A 24372-nucleotide genomic window follows, 5' to 3' on the forward strand; every position below is an offset into this window, starting at 1 on the left:
GTATTACACATTGATACAAATGAAATACCCAACAAAAGTAAGTTTTTGAACGAAGATATTGAGTAATGCCTTATGAAAGTCTTTCTGAATGACACACATGGTAGAAGTATGATGCAAAGTATATTTTAACGGGCAAGTAGTTTGAAGTGCTCTTCTATATGTTCTTGTAATTTTTAATAGAGCATTAGTGTACATACTCTATTTCTCTTCTCAGTATGAAATGTTGTCCACTGACTGAATAGATGAGATGCAATTTTGAAAGTTCTATCAACAAAGTCGTCATTTTTATTTAACAAAATTTGCAGATTTTCTTCTCTGATAAGGATTTTAAAAACTCTATGAGGATCATCCAAACAACAAGTACTCCCTCTCAGTATAGTTTTCATCAGTTCATTATTCGTACCAGTTCATCATCCAACTTCTGTTTTTGTCCTATCAATCTCTGGATAGATGTATTTTAAAACTTGAACAACTGTGATAGAATGATCAGTGTAGTGAAACTACCTCCCGCCATTAGATACAAACTACTATCGCCATTACATACAATCTTCTCATTTAAATATAAATAAATGCGAGCGTAGTAGAGAACCCATTCCTTGTCCATCACGTGACTGATCATTATTCGAATCGGCAACTTCTTCGAACCGTTGCTAAAGATTGTTTTACTTGACATATCACAGGTAGTCAACTACCATAGAGTAGACAACCCCATCTAGATTAAGTTAATTGGAGACAAGTTTGGAAATTTGAAATTTAAACCACAGAGTAAAGAAGCTATACAGAATATCTTCATCTTTTACTTGTTTCAGTCATTAGACTACGGCCGTGCTGGGACTATGCCTAGAATTTTTAGTCGAACGAATCGACCCAGTACTTATTTTTTTAGCCTGATACTTATTCTATCGGTTTCTTTTGCCGAACCGCTAAGTTACAAGGACGCAAACACACCAACACCGGTTGTCAAGCTGTTGGGAGGGGGACAAACACAGACACAAAGACACACACAAATAGATGCATACACACACACACACACACACACACACACACACACACACACATATATATATATATATATATATGTATATATATATATATATATATATATATATATATATATATATATATATAAACGGTCGTGACTTCTGGAACTTGACTGAGGAAAGAAAGTCACGAATGTCCCGTCTTTTTTGTTCCTGTCCTAATTGTTGTTTCTCTTGTTCGCCTTAGTATCGTCAATCTGTCCGAATGTTTTAATGTCCTCTATTGCATATTTGTTCCATTTATATATATATATATATATATATATATATATATATATATATATATATATATATGTATGTATGTATGTATGTATGTATGTATGTATGTATGTATGTATGTATAAATGTAACACGCGATAGAGAACATTAAAACATTCGGACAGATTGACGATACAAAGGCGAACAAGAGAAACAACAATTAGGACAGGAACAAAACTTTCTTTCCTCAGTCAAGTTCCAGAAGTCACGACCATTTCGGGCAGTTACACTTGAGATGGTTCAATCTGGTTGCCCCCCCCCCCCACAAAAAAAAGAGCATGTTAAGAGCATTAGACCCCTTTGTAAGAAAACTAGCGAATGTGTACGGCAACAAAGACAAAAAGAAAATCAACAAACAAAAAAACGGAGAACATGGTACACAATTAGGAATGCAAACAACAAGAAATAACAACAGGTGTCTTTCGACTGAGAACGAATCAAATTGAGCTGGCGTGTATGAAGTAAAAGCCTAAAGGCAGGAACATAGGTGACGGATATAAGAGGTGCTGACGGTCGGCAGTCAGGCCAAGAAAGAAAGATCATGGCTTGCCGGATACCGGTCACGTGGAAGGAGGAGAGATGGATATGCGGTAGCAGGATTGAAGGATTAGAAAAAAATCAGACAAAGAGAAAGGTGCTGGGGAGATAAACGAGTGGAAGATAGTGGGAGTTAAAAAAAGAGAGGGCCAAGAAACGTGAGAGAGGGGGAGCGAGAAAAAGGAATATATATATATATATATATATATATATATATATATATATATATATATATATATATATATATATATATATATATATATATATATATACACGACGGGCTTTTTTAGTTTTAACCAACAAGCTGTTGCCATTTTTATCATTGTTTTGCTCCCAGGTCAGCTGTAATTGAGCAGACTTATGATCAAAGGTGTTCCAGCCATGACCAACCTATTTTTATATTCAAGACCACATTATTCAAAGCATCCTTTCCATTTTAAGATGGCAGAGTGAGATTTGTTGGAGAGCAAGACATTTTTAGCAAATCAAGCAATTGTCCTCAGTATGACTATAAGCTGTATCTGGTAGTGGAGCCTTGGTCCGGAAGTTCCAGGGTTTTGAAGAGTGTAGAATCACTTCTTAGCCACTATTGTTCCCTGTCAGAGCTCCCAGCTGTAGGTTAATTAGCATATAAATCGAGATCAGCTGTGAATATGGGAAGTCTTAGCACTCGACCCGAGTCAGAGTTACGTTGAAATCGTGAGATGCAACATGGTAGAAGTGAATTATTTTGGCAGATATATTTATTGAATCAATGGTAAATATATCACTAGACGCTGAGCGGATGAGCAGACAACAAACCGTCAACGGCCAGGACGAACTAGTTAAGTTGACGCACTACAGCTATCATCTGTAGTCATGACATGCGCAGATGAAACTATACAGCTATCTAAAGAACAATATGATTTACTGCCCCGGGCAAGTTGTCCGGCCGGATAATGATGATGGAGTGGTTCCTTCCCCCATTGACTGTTTCCCCATTCTTTATCAGTAGCGCATCTGGCATTCTTACCGCCGTTGCCGGACAAATTTCGTCTGCTATTTTCATAGTTGTGCTATTAAATACAGTACGTCCATAAGATATATCATCTCCAGACGAATAATGCATTTAATTTGCCTTTTCGCGATGTATTTACATTAAGTATGATACACAGATAAATAAATAAGTAAAGTGGAAACTGAACCGGTGTGTTAAAACAGAATGACTCTCCTCAGACACCACAAGATATGCTTCAACACACGAATTCATTTAAAGTATCTTGCAAACCAAATACAAAAACGAAATACAATAATGTTTCCTGGTTGATTTTTTTTTCCTCCGGTTTTGTTGGAACTTTGCATGCGTAGCGGGCTTGCTACCTGCAGCCTATGGTACAATACTGTTTGTTCTTTTCAACTATCTAAAATTTTCCTGATTATTCTAACTGTACCAAGGAGGCAAACCTTTTGTAACAGCTCTACTGGACACTCTATTCCGATTTCTTTTATATTCTTCTTGTTACCTTCTGATACTATCTCCAAGGACCCAAAAATAATTGGCACTATCTTCACCTTCTTCATTTTCCATAGCCGGGCTATTTCATACCTAAGAGGATTGTATATGTTTATTTTAAATCTTGACTGTTTGTGGGTCAAAAAGGCACACAACATCACTTACATAGCACATGTGGTTCACCTTGTCACAACCACTAGGTCCGACTTGTTATACTCTAGCACCCGAGCTGTTTGGATTGAGAAACCCCACAGGATTTTGCAGATCTCCGACTCCGCCACTCTTTACGGTTTGTGCTCACACCACGTCTTGCCTTTCTCTAGACCCCACTTTTCACATAGTTTCCAATGTATCACTTTCGCTACCTCATCGTGTCACTACAACGTATGGGCTTTGGGCAAGTCTAGGGCATTCATTCTCGATATGAGCAATGGTTTCGTCCATTCTATTACAGATGCGGCACAGTGGAGACACTTGCTCATTCCTAAGGTTGGCCCTCCAATTTGTGGCTAGAGCTTGGTCTTGCACTGCCCGTATCGTGAACGGAAAGAACTGAAAGAGAAAGCATGAAATATTTTAATAATAATAATAATTATAATCCTTTCTTCTATAGGCACAAGGCCTGAAATTTTGCGGGAGGTGGTAAGTCGATTATATCGATCCTAGTGCTCAACTGGTACTTATTTCATCGACCCCGAAAGGGTGAAAGGCAAAGTCGACCTCGGCGAAATTTGAACTCAGAATCTAAAGACAGACGAAATGCCGTTAAGCATTTTGCCCGGGGTGCTAACGATTCTGAAAGCTCGCTGCATTAAATAATAACAACAACAACAACAACAACAACAACAACTATTATTATTATTGTTATTATTATTATTATTATTATTATTATTATTATTATTATTATTGAGTGAGAGAGCAGTGCATGCCATCAAAGTGGCACTGGGGTGAAATATACGAAGCCCAGTATACCCATCATGACTACCCGTCTGATAAGGGTACACCAGGCACATGCATCACAACCATATGCGCGCGACATGGTGATCTCATATCAAGATAAACAGCGCATGACCTCGCAGGTGGGGCCCAGTTAGAATTTTGTTCAGGTCAAGTAGCCCATCCCGCTCAAAAGGTCCCTGAATAAGTGAATTATTCAAACCCCAAAGAATTCCTCTCAGCACATGGCTATGATGCTCCCCCACTACTTCTACTCATGATTAGGGATGCACATATCGTCAACCACCAAGGGACATGCTCAACTGGTTACGGTCAAGCAACTGACAAGTAAATCTGTGGTATTAAGCAGAATATTTGCTGTAGCCCATCTTTTATACCAAGACAAAACAATGTACATGATAACACTTCCAATCAATTAAGATCAGAAGCCATGAGAGCCACTGCCTGGTACTGCATCCGGGCATTATTATTATTATTTCTATTATTATTATTATTATTATTATTATTATTATTATTATTATTATTTTAAAAAAGGATTGACGTAATTCTTCACGAAGGTAAATAGTCAAGACGAAGAGCGCGATTTGATTGTATAGATATTTTATTCGTTGAACAATATTTCAACAGTACGTCTGTCTTTGTCAAGTTCAAAACAAGAGGTGACAAAGACAGACGTACTGTTGAAATATTGTTCAACGAATAAAATATCTATACAATCGAATCGCACTCTTCGTCTTGACTATTATTATTATTATTATTATTATTTTATGTTTGACTTTTGTTTTGCATTTGTACAAGTTGGATCCAAGTCTCACCCAGAGACCTTAAGAGACAACAAGTTAGAAGTTCATGTAGGTGTTATGCCTAGGGTACCATATATTTGTATTTGTACAGTTTTGTTCAAGTGAATGTTTAAGAAACCATAAGAAAATTATGTGTTTGCTTTAAAATTTGAGATCACATAGACAGTATTTTACGTAGGATATGGGCAGTTCCCATGAGCACTATTTTTTGAACTTCAGCCATTTTGGGGTTTCCTGGAATCTGATCTAGGTAGTAATCAGCCCGTTTCGCTGTCATTCCCAGGGCACCTATGACAATAGGTATTGTTTTCGTCTTCAGATTCCACATTTTGCTAATTTCTATTTCAAGATCTTTATATTTGCTCAGTTTTTGGTAGGTCTTGACAGATACGTTTATATCGATTGGGACAGTCATATCAATGAGGAGGCATGATTTTTGTCTGAAGTCTTTCAGTATGATGTCTGGCCTATTTGCGTCTATCTTTCTGTCAGTTTGAATGGTGAAGTTCCAGAGGAGTGCAATGTGATCATTTTCAAGTACTGGGGGTGGTTTGTGTTCCCACCAGTTTTTATCATGGGGCAAGTCCAGGTTTTTGCATATTACCCAGTGAATATATTGTGCAGCTCTATCATGCCTGTTGAGATACTCTGTAGGCGCAAGCAGACTGCACATGGAGACAACATGATCGATGGTCTCATTTTGTTGTTGGCATATACGACATAATGGGGAGCTGCCGTTCTTTAATATGTTGGCCTGGTAGTTCTTTGTAGGTAGGCATTGATCTTGGGCTGCTATGATAAACCCCTCTGTTTCTGATTTCAAGCCAGAGGCCATTAACCATTGGTGGGTAAGGGCTTTGTCAATATCTGCATTATTCGCTCTCTTTGGGTATTTGCCATTGAGAGGTTTTCCATGCCATTTTTCAGTCATAATAGCTAAGGCAGCAATTTTAGCATGGGTTTTCAAGCGCTTAGCTTTTTCTGCAGGTGTTTCTAGTTCGTCTAATTCTTGAATTTGTTGCAATTGGAATTCACTTAGATATTCCTTTGCCTGTTTTGTTACTGAGTAAGATGCTTTCTTGCTTTCATATTTTAAGACAAGTTTTAGCATCCAGTCCTCAGAGTTTTTCAGATAGGTGTCTAGGCCAATTGTGGCTACCTTCATTGATAATGCCAGCTGTAAAAGTCCTCGGCCTCCTTCTTTTCTTGGCAGATAAAGACGTTCTATATCTGCCTTAGGGTGGTGCATTCTATGCATTGTCAACAGTTTTCGTATTTTTCTGTCAACATTACATATTTCAGTAATTGACCAGTTAACGATGTTGAAACTGTAAGTCACGACTGGTATGGCTAGAGCATTGATCGCTTCGATCCTGTTTCTCGCGTTCAGCTCTGTCTTCAGTATTGCTCTCACCCTGCGATAACATTCTCTTCTGATCCTTTCCCTCATCACTGAGTGCTTGATATTGTCCCCTTCAATTACCCCTAGGTATTTGTAGCTCTCCGCTGGTTCTAACTCTTTTATGACATTTTGCTGGTCAAGGTTCACATTAGATGTATTTGTCATTTTTCCTTTGATAAAGGTAGCTTTTGCACATTTATCAAGGCCAAATTGCATCCTGATGTCATCACTGAATTGTTTAACAATCGCTAGTAGGCCTTTGAGTTGTTGGTCATTTTTTGCAAAGAGCTTTAAATCATCCATGTAAATGAGATGATTTATATTTTTATCAAATATTTTATAACCATACTGTGCATCATTGAGCAATTTTGAGAGCAGTATTAGGGCTAGACAGAAGAGGAGTGGTGATAGTGAGTCACCCTGGAAAATGCCACATGAAATTCTTACATCTCCAGCATTTAGAGATTCATTGTCATTGTTCAACATCAGTGTGGTTCTCCATGATCTCATACTTACAGATAAAAAGTTTCGCAGAGTAGGAGCTATTTTATACATTTCCAGACATTTCCTAATCCAGCTATGTGGTAGGCTATCAAAGGCCTTTTTATAGTCTATCCAGGCTATTGACAAGTTTTTGTGTCGCTTGTGACAATCTTCTAAGATCATCTTATTGATGAGTAGCTGATCTTTACAACCATAAGATCCACGTTTACATCCCTTTTGCTCATTAGGGAATATGCTACTTTCTATTAAAAAACTATAGATGTACTCGGTTAGGACAGATGTTAGTGTCTTATACATTGTTGTTAAGCAGGTTATGGGGTGATAATTTTTTGGTTCGTTTGTTTCCTCATTTTTTGGAAGCAGGAATGTTAAACCATTAACAAGAGGGCATCAAACTAGGATTTTGCAAAACATCGTTGTAAAGTTTTGTTAGCAGTTCATGGCTTTCTGGGAAGGCATTCAACCAGAAGTTAGGAATTTTATCCTTTCCTGGAGACTTCCATTTGCTTGACCTCCTGAGAGCAGATCTTATATCTTCTACCCTGACCCCCTCCCACTTTTGCTCCTCTAAGGAGTCTAGGTCTGTAGATATTCTATCAATCCAAGGGGCCTTTTCATTGTGTGTTTTATCTTCTGCCCAGATTTTATTCCAAAATTCTTGCACTTCTTCTTTTGATGGGACAGACTTTATTGTTACTGGTGTTTTCCCTATCTTCCTGTAGACATTTTTGGGGTTATTTTTGAACATGTTATTATCTCGGAAGAATCTAACACGCTTTTCATACCTTGCTATGCGGGCAGCTTTAGCACATACCTTTTGCTTGATGGTTTCTATGGTGGCATCAATGTCAACTATGGTTTTCATATTATTATTATTATTATTATTATTATTATTATTATTATTATTATTATTATTATCATTATTATTATTTCTGCTATGGGCACAACGCCAGAAGTTTGGTGGGAGGGGACTAGTCGATTACATCGATCCCTTGGCCTGACAAGTACTTATTTTGTCTGTTGGTCTAGATACGATCTGGATGATTCGATGCGATTTGTTCAAGTTCATACTGGCACATTCGAGAAATCTAGTCGGTTCTTGTCAGATCTTGGAAACGTCTTTGCAGGTTTGTGAGGATTTTGCAGTCCCTCTCCTTTCAGCTAATTTCACACAATCCAAGCGTGCATCCAAATGTTGTTTCAATCATCCACTAGTTCTAAAGCGCGGGACGTTTCTAGGAAGACCTCTAAGCGGCTTAAGAAATCTTGCCGCCTCCTTCTAGATGTTGCCGGCTAATAGTCTGAAGATATGGCCTTCACTGCTGGCCACATCCAGTACCACCAGCTTATCTTCTAGGCCCAGGAAGATTATCCATAATTCGAGACCCAGAATTTCCAAAACAACATAGTTTTTCTGCCTCTCGATCCTGGCTGATGGAGATGCGTAGAACTCGTAGCGTCGAAAGTGGATGTGAAGGCTTGTACCTCGGAAATTCTTCTCCCACTGATGACCATCACATCTACATATAGTGAGCTGAGCTCGTTAAACAGGTGTCTCTGCTTTCGAGTTTACGTGCATTCACACTGCTTATTCTAAGTAAAGTTATGTTAGATAAAAGAAGGAAAGTGAAAAGGACTGCTTACCTTATTCCTGAGGAAGGACAGGTATTCCGGCCTTCCGACTGGTTTTAGGTGTTTCCAAAGGATAATCTTTGTAGTGTCATTTGTTAACATTTCTCCTAAAATCTATTCAGTGGGGGTGTTTAGTTTTCAAAAAGTTGTGTTTATATTGCTTTGATTATGTGTGTCGGTATACTATTTGCAGGTGTGATGTAGTCACCGTGCGTAATGCTTGTATATTGATGTATGAATTACATTTGCTGTTTGTGTCAATGGTCTCGTAGTTAATGATTTCTTTTTTCTTTGTTCGTGTTGGAGGTAGTGTTTTGGCTTATGTTTTGGGTGTGAATTAAGTTGTGTATGTATTTGTAATGTTGTCATTGGTAGTGGTGGTAGTGACGTGACGGTGCTGATAGGATTGGTGCTGCTATTTTTGGCGGTGGTGTTGGTGCATCGTTGTGAAAATGCATCTCTCCTTTACATTCGAACTTCCGAGATTTCTTGCTAGCATAGTGCTTTGGGGTTTTTTCCCCTTTTTGTTTCTATTTTCCTTTCTCTTGTGAACTTTTTTGCCATTTAGAGTTGTAACGGTTAGGTTTTAATTGTGATGGTTACCAATTGTAATGGGTAAGATTGATTAGGTACACAATAATATGAAATGTCGGAGTCAGCAGTTGTAACGATAAAAATTTGTTGTTATAACGGCAAATTGTAGGATGTGAAAGATGAACAATGCATGAAGTTTTTTAAGGAAATATTTATTTACCGTTACGTGACAATACCTTGCCTCGACGGGCAGGTTATGATAAATCCAAAAGCATGTGAAGTAAAGTTTGTGTTCTCTTCATTGTTTAGTAGTAATTACAGAGAGAGATAGAATGATGTTGCAAGAGAACAGAATTAGAGCTAGTGAGAGTTGTAGGGTTGTGGGCCGTTGTCTCACAGTTGTTGACAGTAAACTTCATTACTCCCTCTGACCAAGATTCTAGCTGGTCAGCCAGACTTCGTTCTCAAGAAAGTCACCGAAGTGACTGACTGTCTTTTGCTTGCAGGTTCTTGTTTTTATAACTATCCAGAAGGATAAACATATCGTTGAGAACAATGGGCTTCGTTGGTGGTTCTGTGATATCTCTATTCTAGCTTTTGGTGAAGTAGAAGAGGTTAGAAAGGGTCAAGTGATGAAGACATTGTTTCGGCCTAGCTAAAGCAATCTGGCAAATGTAAAACTACTGTCAGAGAAAAACCATTGTTCCACCGTGAGAAAAGTTCTGTTGAACTGTAAATTTAATTTTGGCTATGGTGGATCGAATCCACTTCATGCTTGCAAGATTCACTACAGAATCTTTCTCATCATCTTCATCACACGACATGTCAGAGTTGTCCAAAACGGAGAAAAGCATGAAGAAGGATAGTTTATTCTGTTGTTATTTTTGTTGTTGATTTGGGGATTCTGTTGCTGTTGTTGCTATTGTTGGTTGTGTCTTTGAGAGCGTTGCTTCTTTGTTGTTACTCTTGCTTCCACGTTTTGTATTGCTGTAGACGCTGCTTCCATTCTTGCATCTGGAGCTGCAGCCACTGTTGCTACGATTGCATGCTATTGCTGTTCCTATTGGTGTGGCAGTTGCAGTGGCTGTTAGTGTTTTTAATGTTGTAGTAATGGAGACTTTCTTTCAGTTGTCATTTTCTGGTGTATTGAGGAGAAGGGCCTAAAGTGATCGGGTTTAGTACATTTGTGGAACCTAGGACTTCTAACCGCGAATGCACTCAGCAGTTTCTTCCTTCCTGATGTCTTTATTACGTCGATGTCCCTGCCAGTGTTTCGACGTGAATCAGGACGTCCAACCCCATCCTAACTCAATTTCCCTTTCGAAATCTTTTTACTTCTTGCAGCGCATTTCACCACCTGTGCCTTTAAAGCGATACCGATGGTGTCACCTGACCTGTAGGTTCTTTTAGCAGAGTCAGCTCTGTTGTAATCATTCGGGTCAAGTTCCCGGAGTGAGGACAACATCTCTCTACTTTAGTCTCAAAGAATCTAAAAATGGGTCATGAAGTAGGCTCTTAATGTTCTTATTATATTGTAGTGAAACCACCTCTCTCACGATTATATATTTACAAATGCGAACGTAGCAGGAAACAACTCTTTCCCGCCTTGCTGTGTCATCACCTGACTGACTTTTATTTTCGCGGCATTTGCCTCCAGTCAGTTCGCGCCAGGACGCAAACCGACCAACCATAGCCACTCATAAGGTCACATGAGAGAGTATTTTTCTGATGCTCTCTGGAGCCTCTATTTTCCTATAAATAGCCTGTTAGATACGCGTCAATTTGTCGCGGCTACAGATCCTCACAGATCTGGTCGTTGACCACACACGTAACACAGCCAGCCAGTTCCAGCGACGACATCAACAGCATCGCTCAACCACGTACTACCAGCATCGTCGCCAACGTCAACATGATTTCTCCACGTACACAAGCAACCGCAGCTTCTCTTCTCAACCCTGTTGTGTGAATTGTTCACCACGAAATTAACAGCCAGAACTCAACCTGCGAAGAACATCTGTATCAAGAATCCGGCCCGGCATCGAAGCCTCAACTGCACGACAAGTGACTCAGCTCTGCCTCAACCGTAACCTCTTATATACAGACAATCTAACTACTGTGTACCTTAACAGAACTGGTATATCCTTATCCGTGTTACTGACTCTTATCTATACTCTGTATCTCTTGCATTCACATACATATATTTGTACACATACACTATTTTGTTTACATGACGGCCTGTCTTATATTGTGTTTTAATATGTCGCATTCACACACACACAGACATACAGTTTAATGCCCCAATAAATCTTACTGTTATTCATCTTTATCGGTTGCGTTTCTATCCTTATCTTACTGGCACTCCTTCGCATTTCACATGCGAATTCTCTATGCTATAGTATTATAACATATTATCATTATATATTTTGTGTCGACCGTGTGACGCGTTAAAAAGGAGCCTGTTTTCCATTCGTCACCATTTCTCCTTTGGTTCGCACGGTCGTTCTACAATATTTTATCTTTTTCTTGATTCAGGCGTTAGACTACGGACACGCTGGAATTCCACCTTGAAGAATTTTAATTAAAGGGATCACTCCCAGTACTTTTTTTTAAGCCTGATACTTATTTTATAGGTTACTTATGCCGAACCGCTATGTCACGGATAATGAAGTTGTACCGAATACACATTTAGCTGGATTGATCTTTACATGATACGCTCGCAGACGTTGAAACAACTGAGCTAGATATTGATGATGATGTTCAACTGTATCGCTAGCTACTAGGAGGTCATCTACATAAGCAAAACAAAATTCAATCCGCATACGATTTCATCGATGAAGCGCTGGAATGTACTGGCAGCATTTCTCAGACCAAAAGGCCTAGACGGGAAATGGAATGAACCAAACGGAGTGGTTACGGAAGTTTGAGGTATATGTTCCGGGTTCATCGGGATTTGGTGGTACGCACGTACCAGATCCACTTTGGAAAATATAGTGCAGCCATGGAGAACGAAAGAGAAATCCTTTAAGTTGGGTAGAGGATAACGATTGGGCGTGGTGATAGCATTAAGTCTCCTGTAATCACCAACGGGTCTAAAATCCGCTTCACCCTTCCGAGTTAAGTCTTGCGGAGATGCCCAATGGCTAGTAGAAGGACGTATAAGACCGATCTGGAGCATGTGCTCGAATTGAGCGCGGGCTTTCTTGAGCCTGTCTGGCGCTAATCTATGTGGAAGAGATAAAACGAGTGGGCCAGTTGTAATAAAATGTTGAATCGAGTGGACTGTCTGGGTAGGCTTAAATGAGAGATCCGTTAACTCGGGAAACGAAGCAAGAAGAGTATGAAACTGCTTACTGGTAACAGCTACAAAAAATTATGGGCTGAGGATATCAGTGGTAGATTCACATGCAGGCGTAAAGATGTGGTAGTATCCACAAGTCTCTGTTTCCTCACATCTACCAAGAGTGAATAGTGGTGTAAGAAGTCCGCCCTGAGGATAGGATGCGGCAGGTCGGCGATGACAAAAATCCATTTAAAATCTCAACACAAGGCAAGGTCTAGAGTTAAAGATGTCTGACCGTAGGTTTTGATGGGAGACTGGTTCACCGCGTATAAGGAAATACTGGATAACTGTGGCTTGTTAGAGCTGAACCGTAATGGCAAAATACTGCAACTTGATCCTGTATCGACCATGAACGACCTGTTTGAGACTAGGTCCCTAATGAAGAAAGACCGATTAGCTGAAAAGTTGTGAGAGAAGTCTGACGTGCCCAGGCTCTCCAGGTTCAGTTTTCCGACACTTTAAAAGCACAAGGCTTGTTACAATGACGTGCCTTGTGAAAACGAGCGTGGTACCAACACACTGAAGAATTATTGATTGAAAAACTGTTACGTCGTTGAGAAGAGAAAGAACGACTTCGCGAACGCCGTCTAACACAACAGATTTGAGATATTTGGCGCGTTAAACCATCGATAGCCTTCACCATGACATCTCCATTTTTATTATCAGGCTGTTGTTGAGAAGACGTTGAAGCAATAACCGAATCAGCTGCGGTGGGTCTGTGAGGAAATTCCATTATCCTATCTGCAGATGAAGCGATTTGATCTATAGTGTTGGTGTCAACCATATTCGCCAATATCGTCTGTACATTAGTTGGTAAGCGGGGGAAAAAATAATTTTTTTACGAAGAAGCTGTCTGCATGTGTATCGTCACTGAGTTCTCGGATCCGCCTAAGAAATTCCGAAGGAGTTCTGTCACCCAGGTTCTCATCCTGTAACCATGGAAACGGCTTTCTGATGATTTAGAATTTCTGCGTAGTACTTCTGTTCTCAAAGAATCGTTGGTCATGCCTTTGGAAAATCTGTGATGATATCTTTAACGGTATCTGCTAAAATCGCGAGAATGCCACTAATAAGCACGTGTAGCTACTCTACCAACCCTCTATAGAAATCCGCAGTGGTAACCTCACTGCCGGTATTGCTCGCCCGAGAGAACAGGTTGAGCGGCTTATATACCATGTGCTGTGAAGTAAAAATCAAGCTGTGCAAACTATAGCTTAGCATCGCCAGAATAAGCTGGGATGGAAGTGTTACTCAGGATTATGACAAAAAAAAAAACAGGCGTGATAAGTTGACTTTTTCCTTTGACACGGAAGACGCGAAATTATTTCAAAACTAGAATATCAGAGGTGCTGGTAGAGTAATGTAGAATTACCTTGAAGAGTGAAGTTTGGCGTCGATTTACCACGTGCTGTGGGTTGCGTATTCAAAAATCGGGTTCACTATTTTGTAGCGGCTGCTGTGTTCTGACGTCGGAAGTACCATTTTATAGTGATGTCAGTAAGTGACATCCTATAATTTTTATAATTGCATACAAGAAAGAGGGGTCACCATCTTGCACGTAAACGACAAGAAAATAAGCAATTTGTAAGACGTTCGTAATAAGTCATAACATATAAGGTTAATTGAGGGAAAAGCTAGTGACATCACTTGAACATATTTTGCAAGCAAATAAGGTGAACATCCGCGCGTGCAGGTATGCATGCGAGAGGCATGACTCAATGCATGTCTAGGAACCGACAGGCAAGAGTGAGTTCTTTATTTGCCTATAAACGCCTTACAAAGATATAAAAAACACAAAGGTGGGTCGGGAACAAGCAACAGACATGCATTACAGTGGAGGGGGAGTTCATGCGTCTGTGATTACGAATGTAGAGTTAAAATGACAGAAACGTCATGTGATTAAAAATTAATGATATATAATTAGGAATTTTACAAAATTTTCTTCCGGGTTTCATTTCAACCCGCCGACTTTAGACCTTTGCTTTACTTCTTTTGTGGGAGAGGTAGGATCGCTTCCTTCCTTCTTTTCCCTAGACCAGCTACACAAGCACGGCCCCATTCCTTCTCAACTTTCTTACCACGCTTATTCATATTTTCTCATATACACTTTGGGGCAGGCACTTCCTCTCCAGACGGATTTTCCTTATGAGGTGGAAGTTGAACCAACTTTCCAACCCCTGTCCGGAGATGAAGTGACCTGCGCGCGTCCTCCACACTGTCTCTTTCATTATGGCAACTACGCAGAAGAAAACAGCCTTCCCTTCATTGTTAAAGGAGGGGAAGGCGGTACAATCTTAACTATGGACTCAGTCGAGAGCCGTACTCTTTCCTCATCCGACATCAATTGTTCGACATAGGTCATTAGTCCCCTCAAGAAGTCGTACGCGACAGTTTTACTGACGTGCCCGCACCTCAGACATGTGGGAGGGGGTGTTGTAACCGTGCCTTGATAACCTCTCTGAAACTGGTAAGGCCGAACGACAGCACAACCAAACCAAGGATTTCCGGAAATTATCCAGATAACTCGGCCCGAATGTCCTCTCGAACAGGTTGACTACATACTTACACATCATCAGCCAAGGCATCCCCAGTCCACCCTTTAGCGGTTTATGACAGCAAATGGAGCGTCTCACAAGTGGTAGTTTCCCCTTCCACAAAAAGCGAAAAAGGATCCTTTCCAACCTGTTCATCCACAAACCGGGGCAAGGCACGACGGTTAGGCGGTGGGTTATCACAGATGCTGTGTAACCTCGGCCCTCTCTGGCAAGGATACCGACCTCTCAGACCAGGTCTGGGTTTTGCCCATCACCTTACTCACTACATCGCTCTAGTTTTTCTCCACCTGGAGGTCTGATACAAACCAGACCCCGAACAATTTAACCGGACCCTCCGTTCAACGTCCGACGACGCTATTTGGAGGCATCGATTTGCCACGCTAGGTGCCGAGTTGCAAGCTGACAGATTTTTCCTGGTTAATTTTTGCCCCTGCCAACGCTTCATATCCTTTGATGGCGTCTTCTACACAAGGTAGCTGCCCTTCATCAGTCACGATGATGGTTACATCATCCACATATGCCGTTACACTTCTGTCATAGCTTAGATCACGCAGGTTTCCCCCCACCGTCCCCAATCTCCGTAGTAGTGGCTCAAGAGCCAGTACATATAGGAGCAGGGACAGGGGAGAGCCCTGACGAACCGAACGTTCAATCGTGAACGGGCTCGAGAAGAAGCCGTTCACCCGGACAACAGATTCGATGTTACAATACAAAGCTTCGATCCAGCCTCAGAAGGTCGGGCCCAGTCCGACCGCCCGGAGAACCGCCGCCAGATACCGATGGTCAACCCTATCGAACGCCTTAGACTGGTCCAAATTCACCAGCGCCCCGCCTTTGCCAGAAATTTTCCCAACAGTCTCTCTGGCGTAGCGAATGAGATGAAGGTTGTCGAATATCGTCCTTCCTAGGATGGCACATGTCTGCGCCTCTCCTACCAGGTCTCCAACGATAATCCTCATTCTCCTCGCTAACATCTTGGCCAAAATCTTTAACTCTGTGTTTAGCAGAGTTATGGGCCTAAAATTACTTACGTTATCCCCCTTGCTCGGGTCCTTTCTGATCAGTGTCACCATTCCTCAGCTCACAGATTTGGGAATTCTCCCATTCTGATGCCAATTCACGTAAACACTGGCCAGTATGTTCCCGAACAAGTCTGGCGTACATTTATAAAATTCGTAAGGTAGACCATCCAATCCCGGCGACTTGTCCCCGGAGCACTCGGAAAGTACCTCTGTGACCTCCTCAGTCATGATCGGCCATTCACAGCGCTCATCATCTCGCGCCGAAAGATGCGAGCCGCCGGCCAGGAAATCTCGTAGGGCAACCCCATGGTCCAACGTCCTGCCCCCTCCGAACAACGCAGCAAAGTGCTCATGAACGACCTTACACAATTCCTCTTGTCCTTCGATTTCCTGTCCAAGCCCACGCGGCAACGTTGATACTTTCGCAACCCAATGCACGTACCTTAGTCCGAACTCTGCATCCTTCGTGTTTCGTATTGAGGTGTCGGTCTAAGGCCGATCTCTCCACCAAAACTTGGGATGCAGAACCCACCCTCAGTGCCTCTTCTAATGCCTTAACTAAGCCCCTTTCTACTCTATTCTCTAAACGTAACTATTTACTAAATCTAATTGACTCAGTGCCGGTTAGTGCCCTCATAACTTAATCTGGCTACGGTGAGCTTTGCAATCCAGTAAGGATTTATTCAACCTCCAATAGCCAAATCCTTGTCTATGAATCTTATCTATATGCAACCTACACGTCACTAATTTGTGATCCGTGTATGGTACATAGACTTATCTCTCGCATTAACTATGATCCTACCGACAGGCATGATTGGCACGAAATTAGAAATGTGTTCCCTTATATAAGGGGTGAACCGGAAGTCCCTGATTTCCACGTCATTCGGAAGTTAATTGGAAGCTTCTAGAATGTTCGAGCATTTTCGAGGTCGAGGGAGATTACTCTCGTTAGATCCCTTTTTCGTTTTGCTTTCCCGCTTGACCGCCAGGGGTCACTACAGTGTCATACCACCACGTGGTACGTCTGAGACTTGCCGAAGGTGCCACGCTGCGAGACTAAACCCGGGACCACTTGGTTGGGTAGCAAACTTCTTATGACACAGTCACGCTTGTGCCTATCCTAAACGGAATAAATATAACAAGGTATATAAAATTATAGTTTAACTTCAAGTCACCAAAACAAAAACAAAAAAAACAAAAAAAAATTTAACAGGTGTAAAAAAAAATGTGTAGAAAATTAATATGGAAACAAAAATTTGCGCAAATGAACGGGTGGTAGGTGGGAGGGCATTTTCGGAAAATTCACAAGATCTGATTTTTCCCTCATAACTTTCAGGAAAATGGATATATATTAATGAAATTTTATAAAAATACCGTTCAAACGGCATAGATTACGATTATAAAGAAATTTGAGGGGAAAACGCTTTCCGAAGGGGTGGGGGAGAGGACTGTCGGAAAATTCACACGATTCGCTTTTTTCTTTATCATCGTAATCTATGCCGTTCGAAAGGCAATGGGAGAAGTTTACTTGAAATCTATCCTTCGTTTCATTTTCGATATCGTCACATTTGAAAACTAGTGCTCGAGAATTCTAATTTTGCTTACTATGAATGCATCAGCACTTTTCATTGTAACGATCAAAAGTCAGTTGAGTTCCTTCGTTCACACGGAGTATTACCAAACATAGTGATATGCCCTCATTGAAACAGCGATGGGAAAATGCTTCACTCGAACAATTTTGAAGACAGCACACATAGAAACATACACACATAAAACGTTAAAAGACTTTGGAGTGACATAAAAGAATCAATCCAAAAGCCAGGAATTCGATTAAAATATCTGCAACAATATCTTGGAAGATATTTATTTATAACTTCTCAACATGAAGGAAGTCTGTTGCGCAAGTTCTTCATAGAGGCATCCAAGTTATACCTTCCTCTCTCGAATTGTTGCCGTCAAATAATTACCAACCAAGACGAAAGTATGTATATGTATGATTGCGCAAATTTTTGTTTTCATATTCGTTTTCTACACATTTTTTTACATCTAGTAGATTGCCTTTTTTTTTTCGCTTTGGTGACCGAGTGCTTAACTAGATCCTAAAAAAACGGATTGCGTGAATTTTCCGACAGTTCTTTCCCCACCCCTTCGGAAAACATTTTCCCCACAAATTTCTTTATAATCGTAATCTACGCCGTTTGAAAGGTGTTTCTGTAAAATTTCATTAAAAGATATCCGTTATCCCGAAAGTTACGAGGGAAAAGTTACGTGTGAATTTTCCGAAAGTCCTTTCCTTCCCTCCCCATTCGTTAGCGCAAATTTTTGTTTTCATGTTCGTCTTCTATACATTTTTTTACACCTATTAGACTGGGGGGGGGGGGGGCTCTCTGTTTTGGTGATCGGGAGTTAAACTATATATTAACCAATAAAATTAAGGTAATATCTGGATTTAACAAAGGAATTGCAAAATTAAATTAATGCAAAAATTCCATTCGGGGCTTATCAAGGAAGTTGCTTTACGCTAGGTCAAACACTGGTTTACTAAACCTTTGATCGAAGACAATCCAGCCGTGACCGCAACATCTTGTCTTTAATTCGGTTAGAATTCAATATGTTTTGTATGGTTTTACACCTATTAGATAGCTAATCTTGGACTACGTTATTCAATGTGACATTTCTTTTGTAGTAGAGTGTAATTTGAGATTTGCTGTTATTTCTACCAGGTCGAGAGACAACTTTGAAACAAGAGTTCCAAATCTTTTTGACACAGTGATCTCGTTATTACAAATATTTTATTAAAAGCAAAAAAATTTTCTAAAATGTAATAAAATTAATATTCCATATTTTTTCTTAGTCAAGGCGTATGGGTTCATTATTGATCCGGGTGACTTGTATTTTACTAATGTACTTAGTACAATAAGAACTAATAGAGTATTAGCGCATCCCGTTCTGCCTCCCACTGTCACATTCTGGATGTTCCGTTGGGTGTAAAGGGCTAATTGAGTGTACCTATGCCTACTAGCTCTATTACTTAGGTGCCTAAAACCATTAGTGTGAGCGCGATAAATATTTGCTGGTCATACTCTTTTGCAAGTGACGTTTGTGATTTAGTTAGATACTTCTTTCTCTTAAGAGAACATTGCTTAGTTTGGTTTGCAGTAAATGCGGCTTTTTTTCTTTTGCTTTTTAATCATTGTGCTTTTGTTACGAACGCTACTTAAAGGATTAAAATTTGTAACTGAATAAGCAAGCACCCTGGTTTAAAATTCAAGTTGAAACTACTTCATTTATATCGTTATAAATCTATAAACGTGCGCACTTCCCTATTTTATAGATTGTCATTAACGCTAGAATATGTGTATATACATGATTTATTATAAAACAAATTCATGCACATTTTATATTTTATCAAACATTTCAATAATAAAATATAGTCTTCGCAATTCTTTTCATTGTAATTATAATGTAACCAAAGAGAGGGATAACTTTGAAAAAAATAGTATCGAGCAGTAAAGCTTACTTAATAAGCTATTAGACAAATATACTATAAGCTCCTGCATAATGTTCGTCTACCAAATTTCACTTACGGAGTGCTGATCAACACAAGGGCATTGTAGTGAATACTTGACCAAGGTGCCACGCAGTGAAATGGAACTGGAAACCACGAAGTTGACTGCAAGACGAACTTCTTAATTACACAGTTAATTCTGCGCCTTTAGATTCTCTCTCTCTCTCTCTCTCTCTCTCTGCTTCTATAGCAACCATCAGTTCTGTTTCTTGTTTGTTTTTTTAATCAGAGTACATTTGTTGTAAATATTGTTGCTGAAGTTACTTGTACTGCTAATGTCACGATACCAGAGTGTGCAATTCCAAGTTGAAACCGCATCACTTGCATAATTATATGTGCATGGATATCACAACGTGCACGCTTCCCTTTTCTATGAACTGTCATTAACGCTAAACTATGCGAATAAACATTGTCTTTGTAAATAGATTGATAACGATTTTTTTTTTTAATATCATTGCGAAGCCTTAACAATGTGTGAAAGGGGTTATTAAGAAGTTGTGATGGTTATACTTTCCGGAGAAAGAATCGAGAAAGAGATTTAAAAAAAAAAAAGGAAGGGAGACATAGAACTCTGGCGAGAAATAAAACAGATGAAATTTTAAAATAATAGAGAGAAAGAAGAAAAAAAATGAATAAGATAAGAAATAGAGAGAAGCGGGGGATGGCATGGGAAAAAAATTAGGGCGAGAATTTGGGAGAGAACAATATAAATAAAAGGAACAAGAAAGAAAGAAATAACGATTTAACAGAAGGAAGGGAAGAGACGTAAAAACAAAATAAAGGGTAAAGAAAGAGAAAACAGCTAAGAGTGAACGAAAGTGGGTGTTGCACTTTTAGAAAGGCAGAAGGAAAAAGCAATAAGATTGAGAGAAAGAGTGAATGAAATAGCTTAGATGTCAGTGGTCGTTGAAGTGGTTACTTGGGAACTGTACTAACTGCTACTTTAGTTTTGATAAGATACCGTGTTTCCTTCAGATGTGTAGAAGAAGGATTCTAGTGGTCTTTTTTTAGTTTCGTCTTCACTTTCATTTTGATCGTGTATTTGGAGGTGTGTGTGTGTGTCCCACTCTCTCGTACTGCACTTCACTCTGATTAGATCGTTTGGTGAGAAACGGTAACAACCACTCAAGGTTACACAGTTGCATAGCCTTCTTGTCTGTTTTCAAAGACAAAAAAATTAACGGTGTCTTATTGTAATTGAGTCTGACCAAAAGCTGATCATACCAGGAATTATAAAGGTGGGTACGTAGCGGATAACGGTTTTTCTTTATCTATTGTTGTTTTCGTTGTTTACTTGATTTTTAAAAAAATTAATTAACTCCAGATATTCTGTTTAATTGAGTCTTAAGTTTTAAAGCTTCATTTAATTAATAAATCAGTTCTTACAGCGTAAAAGAGGGGAGTTCATAGTTACGTACACATAGGTAACGAATACGTTTAAGTATACCTTTATTACTCATACATTTATTAATGTACGCGTGTATATGGTATGAATATGTTCATGCAGGCTGCTGGAAAATCATTCAACATTTACAACGTATGCAGATTGGCCATGTGTCTGTCTCCCAACGTTCTAGTATATATTATACTTAGTACTAACCATGAAAAGGGGTTATACATACGAAATTTTGCGTAAAGGAAAAAAATATTGGATCTACATCGTAACAGAATCTTCATTACTCAAATTATTGATTTTATTATCTTAAATAAAATTGCATGAGTGATAAGAAATATTATTCCATTTTTCTTTAAATAGAAAGTTAACAAAGCCTGATAATTAAATCACACATTTTGTTTATTGCTTTAACATGATTTTCGGTGATATAATTTCAAGGAAGGTTTTTTTTTCTTTTCTTTTTTGTTTCGTTTTTGTAAGTAAAATTTCAGTATACAAAACGATATTATACGTGTGATCATTTACATTCATACAGAAATACGACATGCATACGAACATATTTTCCTGCAATGTTTTACAACTGATATGAAATTTAATTGCAAACAATAGATAATTAGTACCATGCCAAATACATGGATACATCGTTAAGTATCATCTTGTGACCACGTGCTTCTTGGTTCGATCCCAAGGTGCGTCAATTTAAATACTGCTTTCTATTAGAATTTCTCGTTCATAAGAATTTTGTACGTCTGTATGTCTGTGTGAATATATATATATATATATATATATATATATATATATATATATATATATATATATAATGCCTGTATGTATGTATATATAATGCCTGTATGTATGTATATATAATGCCTGTATGTATGTATACATATAATGCCTGTATGTATGTATATGTATAATGCCTGTATGTATATATATATATATATATATATATATAATGCCTGTATATATCTATATATGTATATATATATATATGTTAATTAGAGAATATATTAACCTCTTAAAGGGATGATTACATCCAAGAAAACACTGGTTCTATACCTAATATATTCATATATACATACACGCATTATATATATATATAGGTGGGGTGTCCAGTGACAGAAGACAACCAAGTCGAAGATCGCGAAGATCTATGGAATGAGATCAGCGGATGCCTTATATATATATATATAAATATATATATGTGTGTGTGTGTGTGTGTGTGTGTCTATATTCGTATATATATGTGTTTGTGTTGGTATTCTTTCGATATAGATATTTTATTTGTCATTCCTTCCTTGTTTTGATGGCGTGTTCGGTAAAATCTGTAAAAAGATTTTATGTATTTATTTTTTGTTTTGATATACCACACACGCTTTGATGTTCAAGACCGACTTTCATTCTCTTGATAGTTACCGTCACCGAAACACTCGCACACATAGTCATTCACACACTCAGTTATCCACGCACACCGACATATACATAAATCTGTTTTATGCTTATGTATTTTTTTACTCTTGTTATACTTAATTTTTATGTAGTTGTTTTTACGAATCATACTCTTTACTTGTTTCAGTCATTTGACTGTGGCCATGCTGGAGCACCGCCTTTAGTCGAGCAAATCGACCCCAGGACTTATTCTTTGTAAGCCTAGTACTTATTCAATCGGTGTCTTTTGCCGAACCGCTAAGTTACGGGGACGTGAACACACCAGCATCGGTTGTCAAACGATGTTGGGGGTACAACACACACACACACACACACACACACACACACACACACACACATATACGACGGGCTTCTTTCAGTTTCCGTCTACCTAAATCCACTCACAAGGAGGCTATAGTAGAAGACACTTGCCCAAGGTGCCACACAGTGGGACTGAACCAGGAGCCATGTAGTTGGTAAGCAAGCCACTTACTACACAGCCACTCCTACGCCTTATTTTTAGATTTATTTTTGCAGTTTCTTGTTTCTTTCATACATACATACATGATTTCTCCAGCGGTTTCAACGATGAGCATTCAGTGGTTCGATCAAATGAATTACCTACTCAATGAAATTAACGTGTAAGTGACTGAGTATTCCACAAACACGTGTACCCTTAATGTAATTCTCAGACAGAATCAGCGTGATACATTGTATGACAAGGCTGTACCTTTGAATTTCATAAACGCACACAGCGTTTGTGGCTGGTGCAAAGTCCCTTCCAGACCTAGGGTAACATAGTGGTGGAATAATACTGTAGACAGGGCCATTAGAGCAAAGAAACAGGCCTAGAACGCCTGGAAGAGTAGGAGTAGCAGGGAACTATATCATAGCCAGAAGGGAAGCTAAGAGACAGCCATATATAGCCAAGGGAGAAGCAGAAAAGAAGTTTGCCGATGTTCAGCGACATGAGGACCAGAGTACTGAAGTATTTCAGATTGCAAGACAGTGTTTGAGAGAAAATTGTGATGTCATAGGAGAGAAATATGTCTGCATGGATGATGATGCACTTGCGTTTAATGATTCTACAAAGAAAGAGGCTTAGTGATGCCATTATGAAAGTCTGCTGAATGTGGAGAATGAATGGGAGGGGGAGAGTCTGCCAAAGGTTGACCCAATTGAGGGACCAGCTACCCGAATCAACAGTACACTGGTAGATAAAGCAATTAAGGATATGAAGACAGGCAAGGCCCCTAGCCCATCAGGATTCATTGCTAAGATGCTTAAAATATCTGGTGGTGTGAGTGATGGTCTAGTCACTCGTATTGTAAATCAGGTAGTTCACAAACGAGTCATACCCAATCACTGGTGTAGCACCACTATAGTCAACTGCTACAAAGGTAAAGGTGATACTTTAGATAGGCAAAACTAAAGGGGTATCATATTGCTGGATCAGGTAATGAAAGTCATGGAGAGGGTCATAGTCCAATTAATTAGGGAGAGAGTTAGCCTAGATGAGATGCAGTTTGGCTTTGTGCCAGATAGAAGCACCACTGATGCTATATTTCTGGAATGGCAACTGCAGGAGAAATACCTAGCCAAAGATAAACCTCTGTACTTGGCTTTTGTTGACTTAGAGAAAGCTTTTGACAGATCCCCCAATCCCTTATCTGTGGTCAATGTGGTAACTAGGGATAGACAAGCAGTTGGTAAGAACTGTACAAGCCCTGTACAGGAATGTTGTCAGTAAGGTGAGGGTTGGCAACAAGTTTAGTGAGGAATTCTGGGTAGAAGTAGGGGTTCACCAAGGATCAGTCCTCATTCATCATAGTCCTCCAGGCAATAACAGAGGAATTCAAGACAAGCTTCCCTTGAGAGCTCCTCTAAAAGCTGAGTCACTACCA

The sequence above is a fragment of the Octopus bimaculoides genome, chromosome 10 (assembly GCF_046866305.1).
Source record: "Octopus bimaculoides isolate indiv1 chromosome 10, ASM4686630v1, whole genome shotgun sequence".
NCBI lineage: Eukaryota > Metazoa > Mollusca > Cephalopoda > Octopoda > Octopodidae > Octopus > Octopus bimaculoides.